This window comes from Emydura macquarii, unplaced genomic scaffold (genome assembly GCF_026122565.2).
Source record: "Emydura macquarii macquarii isolate MOO-44397 ecotype Brisbane River unplaced genomic scaffold, CSIRO-AGI_Emac_v2 contig_1146, whole genome shotgun sequence".
Classification (NCBI taxonomy): domain Eukaryota; kingdom Metazoa; phylum Chordata; order Testudines; family Chelidae; genus Emydura; species Emydura macquarii.
This window is the reverse complement of record NW_027131283.1, coordinates 7629475-7648838: the sequence shown is the minus strand read 5'-3', so window position 1 is coordinate 7648838 and position 19364 is coordinate 7629475. Positions and strand designations below refer to the sequence as shown.

Sequence of the window (19364 nt, the reverse complement as noted above, 5' to 3'; positions counted from 1 at the left end):
GGACAGTGTGTCCCTCACCTGCGCCACGTGCAGCAGGCTGGGACTGCTCATAAATGAGCAGAAGTCGACACTAACCCCGGTGCAGTGCATAGAATTCCTTGGGGCCACCCTGGACGCTTCCCAGGCCAGAAACTTCCTCCTGCAACCTCGGTTCGAGGCTATGGCTTCAATTATCGCCCAGCTACACCGGTGCCCCTTGACAACAGCCAGGCACTGCCTAAAGATGTTAGGCCACATGGCTGCCTGCACGTACGTAGTGAGGCTATCTCGCCTGAGGCTCAGGCCGCTCCAAGTGGTTGGCCTTGGCATAAATGCCGAGCAGACACCCCTTGAACAGGATGGTCACGGTTCCCCAGTCAGTCCTGGCCTCCCTAAACTGGTGGCGGACTCCCGTGGCAGTGATGAGACGTGTCCCTTTCAGAGACCTGGCCCTGTCGGTCACCCTGATCTCCGATGCCTCGGATGTGGGGTGGGGAGCCCACATCAGCGCCAACCTGGGCACTCAGGCGCTCTGGACCGGGGTGGGGAGAGGCGCCTGCACATCAGTGTAAAAGAGCTCAGGGCTATCAGACTAGTGTGCAAGGTGTTCCTCAGATTCCTGAAGGGCAGGGTGGTTCAGGTGCTGACGGATAACACTGCAGCCATGTTTTATATAAACAGACAGGAGGAGTGCGCTCCTTGGTCCTCTGCCAGGAGGCCATCTGCCTGTGGGACTTTGCAGTGAGACACAACTTTCACTTGTCTGCCTCTCACCTTCCGGGGGTGAGGAACGACGAGGCGGATCACCTCAGCAGGTCGTTTCTACCCCTCCACGACTGGTCGTTGCACCTGGAGGTTGTGACTTTGCTCTTCCGCAAGTGAGGTGTTCCCTAACTAGATTTGTTCTAATCATCCTGGAACAAGAAGTGCCCGAAGTTCTGCTCGCTTCGGGGTCGCGAGCAGGACTCAATATCCGACACATTCCTTATCGAATGGACGGGGACCCTAAGGTACGTGTTCCCACCCATTCCACTCCTGCCGAAAGTTCTCTTGTAAATAAAGAGGGACAGGGCAGACGTGATGCTCATCGTCCCGGCCTACCTGAGACAGCATTGGTTCAGTATGCTGATGGACCTGTCAATTGCCCCGCCTATGGAGCTCCCAAGATGGCACGACCTTCTCTCCCAGGACCGTGGTCGCCTGCTACACCCAGACCTGGACTCCCTGCACCTCACGGCCTGGAGGCTCTGTGGCTGATGGAAGGAGAAGGAGCCTGCTCGGTGCGGGTCCAACAAGTTCTGCTGGGCAGCAGAAAACCTTCAACACAGGTCATGTATCAGACTAAGTGGAAGCGGTTTACCTGCCAGGCAGAGTCCCGGGGTATTCCACTCAGCCTCTCGCCTGTACAGGCAATCCTGGAGTACCTGCTCCAGCTAAAGCTCCAGGGTCTGGTGCTAGCCTCGTTGAAGGTTCACCTGGTGGCCATTTCGGCTTTCCATCAGCCGCTACAGGGGAGATCCCTGTTCTCCCAACCACATGTTGGTCAGGTTCCTCAGTGGGGTGGAGAGGCTCTATTCACAGATCCGTGACCCGGTGCCTCCCTGGGATCTCAACCTGATCCTCTCTAGACTCATGGGGCTCCCCTTTGAGCCCATGGCTTCATGCCCTCTCCTCATTCTTTCATGGAAGGTAGCCTTCCTGGTGGCCATTACCTCAGCTAGGAGGGTCTCTGAGATTAGAGCATTGACCTTGGAGCCCCCTTATATGGTATTCTACAAGGATAAAATGAAGTTGAGGCCACATCCAGCCTTCCTGCTCAAGGTGGTTTCCCAATTTCATTATAACCAAGTTATTTTTCTCCCCGTGTTTTTTCCCAAACCACACGGTTCGGAGGAGGAGCGGAGATGGCATTCATTAGACATGAGACGAGCCCTGGCCTTATACATAGAGGACAAAACCGTACCGGAAATTGACGCAGCTCTTTGTCACAGTGGGGGACCGGATGAAAGGATCAGCTGTCTCAACCCAGTGCATCTCCACATGGATCACCTCCTGCGTCAAGTGCTGCTATGAGCAGGCGAATGTGCCACTTCCGGGTGTCATCACAGGGCACTCAACCAGGGCTCAGGCCTTCTCTGCGGCCTTCCTGGAAAGGGTGCCCCTGTAGGATATCTGCAGAGCTGCTACTTGGTCATCAGTGCACACCTTCACGTCCACTATGCCATCATTCAGCAGCAAGAGAGGACGCGGGATTTGGCAGAGCTGTACTGAAGTCAGCTCACCAGTAACGACTTCCCACCTCCAAGGTATTGCTTTTTAATCACCTATATTGGAATGGACATGGGCAATCACTCGAAGAGGAAAACAAGGTTATTTACCAGTAACTGTTGTTCTTCGAGACGTGTTGCTCATGTCCATTCCACAGCCCACCCTCCGTCCCCATTGTCAGAGTTGGCAGAAAGAAGGGACTGAGGGGCCGTCGGGCCGGCAGTGCCTCATATACCGTGGCATGTGTGTGGGACTCCAGGGGGCACCAGAGCCGACCCTACGGGGTCTGCTAAGGGGAAAAAGGTTCCTATATTGGAATGGACATAAGCAACACATGTCGAAGAGCAACAGTTACTGGTAAGTAACCTTGTTTTTCCTTCAAGAACTGGGTGAGGTTGCTTATTTTATCTGTAACATTTTGTCCATCCCTAATATGGCTATTTCACAAATGTATTTTTAGACACTGAGAGTAAATGATGGGTAGAAATAATTTTAGTATTTAAACCTAAGAAAAATTAGGAAAATTATATCTTGTTAGATACTTAAGTTCTTATGAAATTATTAAGGGATGTGCATTATATCTGGAAGATGAACTATTTTTATAGTGTGTTTTTACTTAGACTGGGTAAATTCAGTGCTTTGGCAGATTGTAAAAAGCTAGAAATTATGTACCATTAATATTAAAAGGTAAAAAAAGCTTTTACACAAAAAGCACTGCAACCTACATAAATTAACGGAGAATGGCATTTCTTTGTTAGAGGTCAAAAAGAACATTTTTATTTATCTTTATCAAAGCATGCTTATAGAGATGCAACTGTTGGTGCCACATTGCTCATTTCAATTGGTTTATGCTTGAGAAGTAATGATATAAATAGTTTCTTTGGTTTCTTGTAAAAAAAAGTCCATTCTAGTGAACCTATATAACATGAAACAACAGTGTAAATTACCTGCTAAAAACTTTGGGCCCAGTCCCACAAATCCACTCTTGTAAGGAGTTCCATTAACTTTAGTATGACTACTCATAGGTACAAAGATGTGTGTGTGTGTGTGTCCCTAAGAACCTGATCATGGAGGGACATAAACAAATCAGAAACATAGGCAGAAAATAACAAAATGAGATTTGACTTGCAAAACTGCAAAGTAATATATCTGGGAGGAAAAAAGAATCCTGAAGAGACAGTAGAACCTGTATTGGGCCGTGATTCAGCAAGGTATTTAAGCACATGTCTAACTTTAAGCCTAAGTAATCCCCTTGAAGTCAGTGGGATCACTCGCATGCTTAAAGTTAGGCCTGTTTTTAAAAATCTTGCTGAATCAGCACCTAAATGCTCCAGTGCACTTTCAATACATAGTGAATAACAAATAAGACATGAGTTTGGAATTTTTAATGGATTTGGGGCTTCAGATGCACAGGCATCATGTCACAAAGCAAGAAAGTAATAGTCTCGCCCTATGGTCCTGATACAGCAATACATGTGTAGATGCATTGCTAAACTGGTCCCTATATGCCACATGTACAATTGCGCTTGGTGTCTGGACTTAATTTCTGGGCATCATATGACTAGAAAAGTATCGATAAATTAAGGGGAGTTCAAAGAAAAGCAACAGAGAGGATCAGAGATGGTGGAAGTGATTTATGAGGAAAAATTGCAAGAAACTAAATATCTATAACTTGGTTAGGTGGCTGATAAAGGGAGGACTATAACAAGCCTACACATATGTGAAGATAGTAAACAATAAGAAAGAAGAAGAATCATGTGTGAAACATGGAAATACCAAGCAATGAAGCCCAGAAAGAGTTGAAACTGAGAGAGAGAGAGAGAGAGAGAGAGAGAGAGAAAATTTAGGCTGAATAATAGGAAAGCTTTCCTACTAGTGAGATATACTAAGATTGTAATAATTTGGGTGCTGGAAGCCCCATCACTTATGACATTGAAAACTAGACAGGACAAAATAATAGAAAATATATTGTCAAGAACAATCCTATGCTGCCAAGGAAATGGGTTGGATAATCTAACAGGTTTCTTCCATCTCTAACTTCTATGAGATATTCACTCTTTACTCAATCAAATTCCTTATTGACTTCACTGGGGCATTTTGCCTTAGCAAGGACTGAAGGATCAGTGATCAATTCCTATTCTTAAACAGTTTAAATCACCTATGTTTCAGAGCTCTGGAATATTTAATAACATCTCTGCTTGAAAGTAAACAATCTTTTCTATCAATTTAGATAACTTTTTTCAACAGAACACTATTTAAACGGACACTTTAAATAACACTAAAATGTGAGTCATCATTATACAGAAAGAAGGCTTCAGGAGACAAGGCAGCACGTTATTTATGGATATTGGCAGGCTTGTGCAACAAGCCTGTTTTCTGAGGAATTTTGTTGTTCGCAAGGGAAGAAATCCATATAGAAAGGAGCTCAGATAGTGATAATGAGGTGATCATTACTGAATGTCTGACTCAGTATGTGACATATCTTAACTCTTCTTTAAAGCTGAAAAAAATTAGCAGTAATCATCAAATTAAAATCCTGCAAATATCTAGCAAATTCAAATTGTCTGTTTTGGGACCTCAGTATAAAACTTACGTTGGAAAGCTAAGGCTGTTATTTAGAATTTTGACTTATTTTAATATTGTAGAGAAAAATTGATCACCTTTTTCAAATGTCAGGTTAAGCTACATCATTTATGTTTTTGCATAAGAAACTTAAAACTATCCAGTCACAAAAAGCTTTAATAAAGCTTGGAGCCAAAGGAATAATTTTATGACACTGTCTATTGTTTAGTCAAATGTGTCTGATGGAATGGTTGTAATGATTAAAATAATTGTATGTCACTTGTGGATTAATATACAGCAACTGCATAATTAGCTCCTATGTTGTGTCAGGTTTCCTAGTTACAGATCTTCGGACACGGGACCTCCATTCTATTGTAGGTGTCTGACATTATTTATTATTTCATTAGCATCCAATTTCCTTCTTGGATTCAACAGTAAGGTCAGTGCAATGAGCTGCACAGACTGAGTGTCTTATTCCCCCTCCCTTCTCTTCTCTCCACCCCAAGCACAGCAACTCATTTCTGGCATGTCATAATTTAATATTTAGCAATTATAGCTTAGAACCAAAGGAATAATTATTTCTTAATCATTCTGCCTTTAGGGGGTTCCTTTCACGATTCTGAGGAAAAAAGGAAGTCTTTGGTCACTGGGGGTGAGTGCTTCTATGTTTTCTTTGTAAAGATAGCTCTGTTGTTAAAGCAAGACACTATGTGTTGAATTCTAATTCCTTTGTGCAAGAGCCAGCCCGTTTCAAAGCAATCCACTGACTGGAGGTGTTCGGTATGATTAATAGTGCTACAGTTCTGTGATTGACTAGGTTGACTGTGCTTTCTGTGTGTGTAGAATTCTAAAAGTTGATACACCGCTGATGAGTAACAGTGAAGTTTAATGCTGTAGCGGAGGTGGGAACTGAATATCTTGTCTATGCCAAGCAGGTTTTGTCTAGGGTTACATTACATTTCTTAGCTGCTGTGAAGTTCAGGTACCTTTTCTTTAAATATTTATTGTTTACTGCAACATAATGCTACCTATTTTAGAGCAGTCTTGTGTCTCTGTGATAATTATTTTAGAAACAAGTTGTAAAATGGGCATGTGCATTTGAGAGGTATGCTATCTTTAAGTGGTAGATGAATATCTATGGAATTTAACTGTTGTGTGTTTTAATTTATAGAATTTAATTATTTGACAAGGAGATCATGTAATTTCTTCAATTATAATATATTACGATAGATTTAATAAAACCTCAGAAGTTATGCTTTATTTCAGGCTTTAGAGATTTTGGATTTAAATTAACACTGGATTAGTTATGTGTCTCTGTCAAGAGTACAAAGAGCTTTTGTTGTGATCTATCATAGGGCTTTTGTGTGATATACTGTATGCAGAAGCTGTTAACAGAAAGAATAGATTAATGCTGTGAGAAAAAAAATGTCATCAGATAAATACTAGGTCTCAAAAAGCAATTTCAATGGCATAGTAAGTTATATATCATTAATACATTTTTAGCCTTTTGGGAATAGAGAAGAACTTGTAATCAAAAATTAATTTATTCATTCTTGGCTGTATTTAAATTAGAACCCAGGGTACTTCCAAAATGTTTTGAAATCAGATTATTTGAATGGGGCTTTCTGGAAGAAAAATAATGGGCCCTGGATAACCTGAAGAATTAAGTAGTGTTACCAGAAAACTCTGCAACTGTCCTCTTTGAAGTCTATGTATATATGTTATGTATAGTAATTTTAAATGATATATCTAATTAAAAGATATAATTATATATATAATTTCATCATCTTGTACATTTAATGTATCAAGCACCAGCAAAGAAATTCCTTCAGCATATATGAAACAGAGAGAAGTTAATATTAAAAATATCTAGAATCATTATTATAACAAAATATGAATATCAGTTAACTAGTGCAATGTAACATTTGCTAGTCTTTTGAGTATCCTGTTGTTTGAATACATTTTAGTCACTTTTGGTTTAAATCAAGAATTCTGTTTGTTGTAATTTTGGTGGGGTTTTTTACCTTTAGGAAAATATTTTTACATACTATTTCACTGAAAAATTGCTATATATATTTTTTTAATTTCAAAATTTGCTTAAAATATTTAATTGAAAGCAAATACATTTTAAAAATCCAGGTATTCCACTCTATTGACTTCTGATATTCAACACAACATGTAACTTAGCTTATTGAAAAAACAATGAGGGGTGGTCATGTGTGTGTTGATTCAGGGGATGGAGGAGATGTCAAAGGGCCAGATATGCTACAGGCTTAGTGCCTACTGTCTTCAGTAGTTCTGCTACTGAGTGCTTCACCTTGTGAAAGGTCTTTGTAGGAATAGGCTGGCTCCTAAAATAGTTTATTTTCTAAGATAAAAATAAATGAATTATAACTATCAACAAGCTAGACACCAAGTAAATCTGTACATTTTTGTTAATTAAATATGGGTAATTTTGGTGGGAGCTGATAATAGTTCTTTTTTTTTTTTTGTTTCTGCACTGAAATAATGTATTCATCTTTAATATCACAAATAGCATTTTTACATTGTAGATAACATAAAAGTAGGTGCAGACCGCAACTTGAATAAGATATTATTAAAAACAATTATTGAATAACAGATGGAGGGAAACTCATTTAATGCCTGTTTAAGATACAGAAATGAAAAGAGAGGAAAAACCTCTATAATTATGTTTTCTTTAAAAAAAAACAAAAAAACTTAACCATATTTAGACTTACAGGTCAGAAAATAATCTGAGTGAGAGGAAGAATGAGTACAGTTTCAAAGTTGTGAGCAAATTGTCCCCATCTGAATTAAACTTCAGCAACAAATAACATTCCCACTTAACAAAACTGTGGATTTTGGCAAAGTGTGGATGCTATTTATCTCAGCTAAAGCATTTGCAGGTGTAATTAAAAAATATATTGGAGGCCTTTGTGCTAAAAGCTCCATCCTAATAACAAGGGTAAGAAGGAAATTCAGCATATGTCTCAGTATTTACTGTTTACGAAGGACCAGTGTGAAGTCCTTTCTCCTGCAGAATCCTTCACGCTGTAGAAGCCCATCATAGCCCTGAAATGGGGTGTACAGGTGAAGTAGATGCAAAGTTGGCTTTCCACATGTCTTGCCCACTGGGAGATTGTGCTCAATACAAGTTCCTAATAGGTCTGTACAGAAGGGTGAAATTTAAGTTATACTTAAGGAGAAGCCCTTTCTTCCCACCTGTATAAGCACAAATCCAGGGATCTGAAACTCCCCAAGTTCCCATAGGTGGCATGGAGGGGAAACAGCTTCTATTCAAGCCCATACACTTGCATGCAGAGGAATTTAAAGTGTATATCTCCTAATAATACGTTGAAGTAATACGTAGTTATAGGAGATGAGCCCAGGACTGGTTTGTTAGAGATGATATTTTAATTTTTAAACATACTTAACATGCTACTAAATTACACACACCCCATTTGAGAAGAACTGTACAGTGCAGGTCTCTCCAAAGTGTAAATATTATATAATTTCAGTGATAGCTTGCTAGTAAGCACCGTAGTTAGGCATTTACTCATTTGCCTTCTCTCCTGAAATCTTGTTGCTACCACTGAGGAGCTGCATTGGCAGGATATCAGGATATTGGCCCTAAATTTGAGGTTTAATGTCAACATTACAGAATAAATCTTTGATTGCTGAGTTTCTTGTAATGTCATGAATGTTACTTCAGTATTTGTATAGTAGAATATTTTGAAAGTTAAATTAATCACTAAAACTTGCAATTTTTGGTGAAATTTTATATTTCTTTTACTAAACCATGGGTGGTGATTTGGGGGGTGGGGGGTGTTGGCGCAGCGGCATGGATTCCGAAATATTCCACTTCCCTGTTTTCATAGAAGAGACTTTGGGTTTCATATACTAGCAACTTTCAAACTATCCCAAAGTGCTTTATAAAGCAGTCAGTAGGGTACTGGTAGAGCGTGACTGTGTAGGCAGACACAATGACTGTTATGTACTCTTGCTATTTTTAAAAAAAAAAAACTGTATTAAATTTGACTGTCACAAACTTTGAAATGTAACATTCTGTTAGTAGTCAGAGAATGATTGATTGAAAATTGGGGATGTACAAGGCGTGACTGAACTGTATATTTTAAATTTAAAACATAACTAGCTAGAATCCTGGCAATATTAAGGCACAAAAAATACATTAAAGAAAATTTTATATTTTTTCTCTTATAGGCGATTTAAATACACTGAGGCAAGAACATTCAGTGCTATATTTTCAGCACACTATATAGGGATAGAGATACATGACTTTCATTAACATTAAGGAAATACTGTGAAGGTTGATAGTCCTCAAATGTAACTTAATCAGAAGTAACTTTTTGAAAGTCCTCTTGATCTGGAAGATTCTATGAGCCTTTCAAGAATAAGATTGAAATATAGATTAAATACCAATTAGTTTTCTGGGAAGCAAGTCAGCAGCAAAGGTGGAACATTTGGGTTTTTTTTGTTTTTTCCCCCTCAATTATATGTAAATTTGCCATACTTTAAATCTTGCTGTCTGACTGTCCCTGATAGGAAATGTGACATATTATCCTGACAATTGGGATTTAAACTTGTCACAAGATTGCAGCAATTTAACATTTTCCCACACTCCCTGCACTTCTGAAATAATCCTGTAGGGCAGTTCTGCAAGGGAAAATAATTCCTGTGCCTGTGCTCAGAATAGGCAAGCCATTTGTCCAGTTTTAAGCTAGACAGTCCTGTTTTCTAAAGTTTGTCCCATGTTCAGTATTGAGACAAAAGCAGATGTGGTTTTGTCTGGTATCAGACGGTGGATGCCATTTTGAAGAGCGCACCACCCTGCCCCCTCCGGCGTGACATCACACTCATGACGTGTGCAAGGTCACACAGAGGGCAGGGCAGGGTGCTATTCAAAATGGTGTCCACCATGTGTGCTGTGACCTTGCACCGTGCAAATCTTTATATTTCTTTTACTAAACTATGGAGGGGGGAAGAGGGAGGTCCTAAAAATCCACCTCCCTGTTCTCATAGAAGAGACTTTGGTTTCATATGTTAGCAACTTTCAGACTATCCCAAAGTGCTTAATAAAGTAGTGAGTTGAAGTGCTCCCCAAAGTCCTCAGCATTAGGAGTAGAATGAAACTGACATAATCCTTGTTATTTAACAGTGCTCCTCCTACTGGGGATGTAGTGTATGTACAGGGGCATAAGTACCACATGCAGGTTCCTCTGCAGCTGCCAGAGGCATTTGAAAAAGGTAAGAATGAAGAAGAAAAGTGTCCTCTAAAAGCTATCAGCAGCTAAGAGGATGCATCTGTGCCTGCATGTAACATAGTGCAGTGGTTCTCAACCTTTCCAGACTATTGTACCTCTTTCAGGAGTCTGATTTGTCTTACATACCCCAGGTTTCACCTCACTTAAAAACTACTTGCTTACAAAATCAGACATAAAAATACAAAAGTGTCACAGCACACTACTGAAAAATTGCTCAGTTTTAGCATATAATTATAAAATAAATCAATTGGATTAAAATATTGTACTTACATTTCAGCATACAGTTTATAGAGCAGTATAAAGTCATTGTCTGTATGAAATTTTAGTTTGTACTGACTTCACTAGTGCTTTTTATGTAGCCTATTTTAAAACTCGGCAAATATGTAGATGAGTTGATGTACCCCTGGAAGACCTGTGTGTACCCCCAGGGGTACACGTACCCCTGGTTGAGAACCACGGACATAATGGATTAAGTAACTATCTCACTTATCAAAGATAGTTCATTCAAATCTCATTAACTTTTAATAATGTGTTCACTGTTTTTCACCAATGCCATTATACACTGGAGTAGGAATTAAACAAGGAAAAAATCAGATCCAAAGCATTTTCACTGCTTAAAATAATTGGTGACATCTGTCAGAATTGAATGGCTATTTTAATGAAAGTATAGCATTTAAAGACTATTAACTCAATACATAAAGAATCAGATTGTGGCTAGCCCTCATGCAAGATTAAGGTGGCAGAGGAGCTTTTTCAATGAGCCTTCCTTCTCCATGCATCCTGTACAAGGAGCAGTCACAATCCCAGTCCCTGTATTTGAGGAATCTCAGGGACTGCTCCCTTTGGGGTACACGGTACTCCAAATGGGATGGAGAAGAGGTAAAGCCTGGTCCCACTCCCTTTGCACACTGGCATTGGTGAGAGACCTGTCCACCAGATCTCTATAAGGAACATGGGATTGGCCAGTTCCACATAATCCTCAATGTAGATCAGTACCTCCCCTGCCTCATCCACAGCCTCAGAGATGTGAGGCTTTGTCTGGGCCGACAAGGAAAAGAAAATCCTTCGCTTCCTTGTGGGCATTCTGCCTCCTCATTGGCTTGAGTAAGGGAAGGGAGCCTCTTGACTTCTGCATACCCAAGGGGAGGGACTTATAAGGTCTTCCCCCTGCCAGAAAGAAAAACACCCAAAGGGTTCAGAGTAGGACTGGGTTTTGGGGCCTTGTTTTAGACATCATGCCTAATCATCGTTTTGAGGTTGCAAAGTAATTTTTCCCTGTCTGCCAGACTGTCCTTGGAAGAGTGGATTTTTTCGCCTTTTGCTCAGTTGCCTCAGCAGGTAGGCAGGGTAGTCTGTAAAATTCATTTTGTTGCTTTTTGGCAGGTTCCCAGTGCAGATAACCATTCAGTAGGGGGTTCAGTTCCCTTGTTAACTGGAACTGGGGGCAGATCGGAAGAAGGCATCTCTGAAAGATTGTGGGGAATGGGGTTGGAGCTGCTAATGACTTCTAGAGCAGAGACAACCCCCTCCTCTCCACCCCTTAACCCTTGTATGAGGGGAGGGCGATGGGGGCCAGCAACAGTGCTGGAACCAGGTTAACAGGGTGGGGGGCTGATGGCAGCTTCTCACCCAGTGAAACAGAGGAGTGGGAGACAGATGGTATGGATTACAAAGGAGGGATGACCTGCAGTGGATGAGTTATTACTGGATAGTTCCCAGATGTATTACTTAATAAAGTTGTGGCCTTGTTAAACTTCATTCCTGGTGTCTTGTCTTGTCTTCCTTTGGAGTCCAGGGCAATACCTGAAAGGCAAAATTTGACCCCAAGCAGACACTCTCAACTAAGGCTTGGTTTGTAGGCTATGCAGTTTAGGTTATCTGTAATTCTGAACAAAATGTTGTGGTTCTTTCAAAAATTTGCAACTGAACGTTAACTTAACACAGCTTTGAAACACTGCTATGCAGATGAAAAATGCTGCTTTCTCTTTATTTTTTTAGTAGTTTATGTTTAACACTGTACTGTACTGGTATTTGCTTTTCCCCTCCCCCCCTCTCTCTGTGACTGCCTGATTGCATACTTCTTCTTGGAGTCCTTGCTCATGTCCATTCCACTATAGGTGTGTGCATGCCTCCATGCACGGTTACCCAGAACTTTTTTCCCCTTAGCAGATCCCATAGGCCCGGCTTCGGCACCCCCTGGAGCCCCATGCATATGCTGCGGTATATGAAGTGCTGCCGGCCCTACACTCCTTCAGTTCCTTCTTTCTACCCGTGACGGTTGCTGGATAGCCTTACTCACAGCAAGTACTATTCCCCTTGTTTAAGAGACTTGTTTGGTATTCTAAGTTTAGTTTTAAGTAGTTAAGTAGTTGTTAAGTGTAGTTAGAGATAAGGCAGTCCCACACGGTCATCGGGCTTCAAGCCGTGTGCCTCCTGCGGGAAGGCCTTCCTGCACAGCGACCCCCACGACTGCTGCCTTAAGTGCCTCGGGGAAGCCCACAGAAAGGACAAGTGCAAGATCTGCAGGGCTTTCAAACCGAGGATTCAAAAGGACTGAGAAATCTGGTTGAAAGCCCTGTTGATGGAGGCAGCGCTCTGCCTGGCATCCAAGCCAACCTGCTCCGCATCGGTACCGAGCATGACTTCGGTATAAAGCTCACCGTCAGCACCGCCTTCCACTCAGCACTGCGCAACATCATCGGCACAGAGGAGAAATAAGCAACATGTGGAGCGCGGACACTCCCCTGTGCCGTCAGTGCGGGCAGGGTCAAGTACGGAGATGCCCCGGACCTGGCTTACCGAGACTTCTCCGGTGCCTGCATCTCCAGTCAGGGAGCCTCCGCCGACTCCTGAGAGTGGGAGAGTGCCCCTGCCGACGCCATCGACACCGGAGGCTTTTCAGGCGGCAAGAGCCTTGTTGGCCTTGCCTATGCTGCCTCCGCCCCTCCTCCGCTGAGGGAGAAGGGGCCGGTGTCATGGGGGAAATCCGCGTTGGGTCCCTCTGAATGGCGGTGGAGATCCCCATTACGGGGAGGAAGATCTCCCTCTGGACAGTCTCCGAGGGTAGAGCAGAGCCACTCCCCTAGTAGTCACTCCAGGTCAGCATCATGGAGCCGACCTGCCCCGGCACGGGATGTGGAGTCTCCCTCTCGGTGCCGACATCGCTTCCCGGCACTGTACGCAGTGCATGCCAGGAGGTGACACTGTTCAAGGTCTGCCAGGCAGTGCTCGGACAGCTCCCGTTCCAGATCCTTGGCACCGAGGAGTTCACCCGCACCCAGACAGCACAGAACCCGGTTGCCACCGGAGGACCTGGCACCAATGAGTTCACCCACACCGAGGCGGCACAGAACCCGGTCGTCGGAGGAAAACCCAGCACCGCAGAGTTTGCAGCACAGAACCCGGTCACCGGAGTCTAGCTCGGTACCGAGGAGTTCAGGACAGTGCTGACCTCGGTCACCGAAGGTGTCTGCAGGGCAAGAGACAGCAGAAATCATTGGTAACGAGACGACACTCTGGTACCTCTAGTTCTCGTGGCAACCGAGCCAGTCCTCATCGTCCTCCAGGTTGGAGGCATCAAGAGGGCGGTCCCTGGCACGGAAGGATGCCCGGGACCGAGGACGAACATGGCACCGCCGGTCCAGGTCTGACTCTGACAATGCTTCGGGGTCTCCCGGGAGGACAGTTGTCGAGCGAGTCGACGCCTCCACAAAGCGTCAGAGCCTGTGGCGCAGTTAGCCCTGGGTTGGGCCCAGGGACAATAGCCCCAACAATGGCCTTATTTGACCCCATGTGGTATCCAGGTGGGGCTGGGGCCCCAATCCATTAAATCATCAGGGGTGCAGTCCGTGCCCCCGGCACAGGACAGGGCCCAGCGGCACCACTCCTCGGACTAGGAGTCAGACCCCCTGGAGGGAACCTCAGCAGGTACAATCCTTCGCCAGGAGGGGGCATACCCGCAGGCTGCACCTCTGCACCTCTGCAGTCCTCTTCCTCCTCACATGACAAGGCAGTCTCCCGGGATCACTCTGCACCACGGGAGGAGCTGCTCAAGAGGGTGGCCTCCAACCTGGGACTGGAGGTGGAGGAGCTAAAAGAGGCCGCAGATAGCCTCTTTAATGTGCTGGTGATGGCTGCCCCAGTGCGAGTGGCCCTCCCAGTCCACGAAGGGATCCGTAAGATTATGAAGGCCCTGTGGCAAACCCCTTCCTTGGTCGCCCCTACGTCAAAGGTGGCCAAGAAGAAATATTATGTCCTGGCCAAGGGGTTTGAGTATTTGTTCACACACCGCCCTGGGAAACCTAGTAGTAGATGCTGCTAACCAGTGAGACACAAGGTCAGCCAGGGTCAACTCCCAAGAACAAAGACAATAAGAAGCTGGACTTGTTTGGGAGAAAGGTTTAATCCACGGCAAACCTGCAGTTTAGGATTACCAACCATCAGGCCCTCCTGGGCAGATATAATTTTAACCTGTGGAACTCCCTCAGGTGGGTCGTCGAGGCCCTGCCCCAGGACCAGGCTGCAGACTTTAATACTATTGTGGAGGAGGGAACTGCGGTAGCTAGAGCAGTGCTCCAGACATCCTGTGACGCTGCTGACTCGGCAGGCAGGGCCATAGCCTCCGCTATCTGTATGAGAAGGTGCTCGTGGCTGCAGTCCTCGGGCCTGTCCCAGGAGGTGCAACAGTCTATCCAGGACCTCCCCTTTGATGGGTCAGCCCTATTCTCGGACTAGACTGATGCGAAGTTGCACGGTCTGAAGGACTCCAGGGCCATGCTTCGCTCCCTGGGCCTGTACACGCCCCAGTTTTCCAGGCATCAATCACAGCCCCATGCGCAGCAGCAACCAGGGCCTCAGCCCAGGGCTTTCCAATCCTATAGGCATAAGGATAGAAATTAGGGAGTTTTGAAAAAGAAATCAGCCTCCTAGCTCGTCCTCAGCTCCCCAGCAAGGGCCCCCAGGAGGTTGGGCAATCAAAGGAGACAATTTTGACAGTGAACCCGAGGGTGGTGCCCTGACTGCTCTCCTGGATCTGTCCCGCCCCTTCCTAAATAGATTAAGGCCCTTCTACCCCAAATGGGCAAAAATCACTTTGGACTTTTGGGTCCTTGGTATAGTCTCGGGGGGCTGTGCCCTGCAGTTTACATCTACCCCCAACAACCCTCCCTCTCCGTCCCTCTTCAGGGACCTCTCTCACGAGCAACTCCTCTTATAGGAGGTGGATACCCACCTCAGTCTGGGAGTGGTGGAAATGGTCCCTCAAGGCAAAAGGGGGAAAGGGTTCTATTCGAGATACTTCCTCATCCCCAAAGCAAAGGGGGGGTCTGAGACCCATATTAAACCTGCGTCGTCTAAACAAATATGTCAAATGGTTCAGATTTCACATGGTCTCCCTAACCTCCATAATCCCTTCCCTGGATGCAGGAGACTGGTATGCTGCCCTCGATCTCAAGGACGCATACTTTCATGTGTCTATCCTCCCCAGCCACAGGCACTTTCTTCATTTCACGGTGGCTGGCTCCCACTACCAGTTTACAGCCCTGCCCTTTGGCCTATCTTCAGCTCCCAGGGTGTTTACGAAGTGCATGGCGGTAGTGGCTGCCCACCTGAGATGAAAAGGTGTGCAAATTTTTCCTTACCTGGACGATTGGCTGATCAGAGCCAGGTGCAGGTCCCAAGTGCAGGACAGTGTGACCCTCACTTGCTCTCTGTGCCGCAGGTTGGGGCTACTTGTAAATGAACAGAAGTCCACATTGACCCCAGTGCAACGCATAGAATTCATTGGGGCTACCCTGGATGCTTCCCAGGCCAGAGCCTTCCTGCCTCAGCCACATTTTGAGGCAATGGTCTCTATCGTTTCCCAGCTGCACTGATACCCCATGATAACAGCCAGGCACTGCCTACAGCTGTTAGGCCACGTGGCGGCCTGCATGTATGTAGTGAGACTAGCTTGCCTGAGGCTCAGACCGCTTCACCATGGTTGGCCTCGGTATATGTTCCGAGCAGACACCCATTGGACCAGGTGGTCACAGTTCCCCTGCCCGTCTTAGCCTCCCTAAACTGGTGGTGGACTCCTATGGCAGTGATGAAGGGCATTCCGTTCAGGGAACTGGTTCCGTCAGTCACCCTAATTTCCAACACTTCAGACGTAGGATGGGGAGCCCACATTAGTGCCAACCTAGGCACTCAGGGGCTCTGGTCGGGGAGGAGAGGCGCCTGCACATCAATGTGAAGGAGCTGAGGGCCATTCGCCTAGTATGCAAGGTGTTACTCCGATTCCTGACAGGCAGAGTGGTGCAGGTGCTTACGGACAACACCGCAACCATGTTTTACATAAACAGGCTGGGGTGGGCGGGGGCGCTCCTCAGCCCTCTACAAGGAAGCTATCCATTGGGACCTTGCTGTGAGGCACAATTTCCACCTGACAGCCTCTCACCTCCCGAGAGTGAGGAATGATGAGGTGTATCGCCTAAGCAAGTCATTTGTACCCCACCACGACTGGTTGCTACACCCAGAGGTGGTGGCCATGATCTTCTGGAAGTGGGGAGTTCCCTAACTGGACCTGTTCGCATCGGCCCGGAACACAAAGTGTCCGAGGTTCTGCTCACTCCGGGGTTCTGAGACCGGGTCGATTTCCGACATGTTTCTCATTGACTGGATGGGGACCCTCATGTACGCGTTCCCGCCCATTCCGCTCCTGCTCAAGGTCCTGCTGAAAATAAAGAGAGACAGAGTGGAAGTTATACTCATCGCTCCAGCCTGGTCAAGATAGCACTGATTCAGTATGCTGCTGGATCTTTTGATCGCCCCACCTCTGGAGGTCCTGAGGCTGCACGACCTTCTATCCAAGACCACAGTTGCCTGTTGCACCTGGACCTGGACTCCCTGCATCTCATGGCCTGGAGGCTCAGTGGCTGATGGAGGGAGAGAGAGCCTGCTTGGTGCAGGTCCAACAAGTCCTGCTTGGCAGCAGGAAGCCTTCTACACTGGTCGTGTATCGGGTTAAGTGGAGACAGTTTACCTGTTGGGTGGAGTCCCGGGATATTCCGCCTAGCCTCTCGCCTATACAGGCGATCCTGGAGTAACTGCTTCAGCTAAAGCTCCAGGGTCTAGTGCTGGCCTCGCTGAAGGTTCACCTGGCAGCCATTTCGGCCTTCTATCAGCCACTAGAGGGAGATCGCTGTTCTCCCATCCCATGTTGGTCAGGTTCCTCAAGGGGGTGGAGTGCAGTGGAGCCCCCTTATACAGTATTCTATAAGGATAAGGTACAGTTGAGGCCGCATCCAGCCTTCCTGCCCAAGGTGGTTTCCCAATTTCATTGTAATCAAGATATTTTTCTCCCCGTGTTTTTTCCCAAACCGCATGGTTCAGAGGAGGAGAGGAGATGGCATTCTCTAGACGTGAGATGAGCCCTGGCCTTCTACACTGAGCGTACAAAACCATTCTGGAAATCGACGCAGCTCTTCATCGCAGTGGCTGACTAGATGAAGGGCTCACCTGTCTCTACCCAGCGCATCTCCTTGTGGATTACATCATGCATCAATTTCTGCTACGAGCAAGCAAGAGTGCCGCTTCTAGGAACCATCACAGCACAGTCAATCAGAGCTCAAGCCTCATCTACAGCCTTCCTGGAGAGAGTGCCCCTGCAGGACATCTGCAAAGCCACCACCTAGTTGTCGGTGCATACCTTCACGTCCCACTACACCATCGTCCAGCAGGCGAGGGAGGACGTGGGATTCGACAGAGCGGGCTGAGGGCAGCTCACTGGTAACTCCAACCCACCTCCAAAGGTATTGCTTGTTAATCATCTATATTGGAATTGACATGAGCAAGCACTCGAAGAATACAAGGTTATTTACCAGTAACTGATGTTCTTTGAGATGTGTTGCTCATGTCCGTTCCACAGCCCACCCTCCGTCCCTGCTGCCGGAGTTGACAGAAAGAAGGAACTGAGGGGGTATAGGGCCGGCCACGCCTCATATACCATAGCATGTGTGCGGGGGGGCCGGAGCCGGCTCTACAGGATATGCTAAGGGGAAAAAAGTTCTGGGTAACCGTGCACGGAGGCGTGCACACACCTATAGTGGAATGAACATGAGCAACACATCTCGAAGAACAACATTTACTGGTAAGTAACCTTGTTTTCTGTTTCCAAAATGAGGTGTGTGGTTGACTGGTCAGTTCGTAACTCTGGTATTCGTAACTCCGAGGTTCTACTGTATTTACAGTTACCTAAGACGAAAATGTGGGGCCCAATCCTGCAAGTCCTCCATGTTTATCATTCCCAATGAAATTCTGCAAGGAGAGTACTTGCAAGTTTAGATCCTTCATTGTCAGGTCTGAGAGAATTGCCCTGAATGCATTAGTTTTGTACAATAACTATTTTATATTAAAAAACCCAACAGAATAATTCACTCTAACACTGGATCCCCTTCTCCCCCACACCAAAATAAATAAATAAATCAGTTTGATAGGTATTCTGTTCATGGAGATATTTATAACCAAATTGTAGAGAAACTTTTCCTCTTTATTTTTGCTTCATACTTTGCTTCAACAATACATAATAAATAATAAATTAGGTTTGATTTTCATATATTTTTATTCACATAGATCTTTCTAAGAATGAAGACACTGTGTTTGTACCTAATTCAATTTTTAGTTCTTTTTCTTCATACCTATTTTATGTACAGAGACATATGACAACCCTGCATCCAGTGCCCAAAGCAAATCCTTCCTTATACACAGCAACCCAAGAGTTTAACAATAATGAGTTAGAACCCCAAAATTAATGAGATTGGCTTACAAAATCATGATTTTTAAACAAACAAATAAATTTGGGATTCTTTTAACTTGTCTTTTTGAGAACTTGGGATGCAATCATTTAATACTTACAAGCTTTTCTCCACAACCATGAGGTATAGGAACTTAATTTTTATTTTTAAATGACAGCTGAGATCCTCACACAATCACATAAATCTATAAAGTACAGTTTAAGAAAAATACCAAATATCTTGAGACTTGTGCTAAAAATGACAAGAGTTGGCAACAGTGAGTTACTAACAACCTCCATTCCTGAGGTGTTCCTAACTCTGAGGTTCTACTGTATAGTATCAGTGTTTCACATCACCTGTTAAAAGTATAAGTTAGAAAATGGCGTGTGTGTTGTTTTGGGAGCTAGTTCAAAGTCCATTGAAGTCAATGGAAAAATTGACTTTGGATCAGGCTCTGAGAAGGAGGAGCTCCTCTTCATTGTGCAGTCACAGAGCTTGATCC

The 19364-nt window shown here is 45.0% G+C and overlaps 1 protein-coding gene across 2 annotated transcripts in view; it reads left to right on the top strand.

Annotated features, from left to right (window-relative positions):
- WASF1 (WASP family member 1) overlaps positions 1 to 19364 on the top strand; it is a 203387-nt gene that overhangs the window by 109018 nt on the left and 75005 nt on the right. For both annotated transcript variants that reach the window (XM_067546587.1, XM_067546586.1), the window contains exon 3: positions 5411 to 5461. The gene's annotated coding sequence lies outside the window, so the exon portion shown is untranslated. The remainder of the gene's footprint in view (positions 1 to 5410; positions 5462 to 19364) is intronic.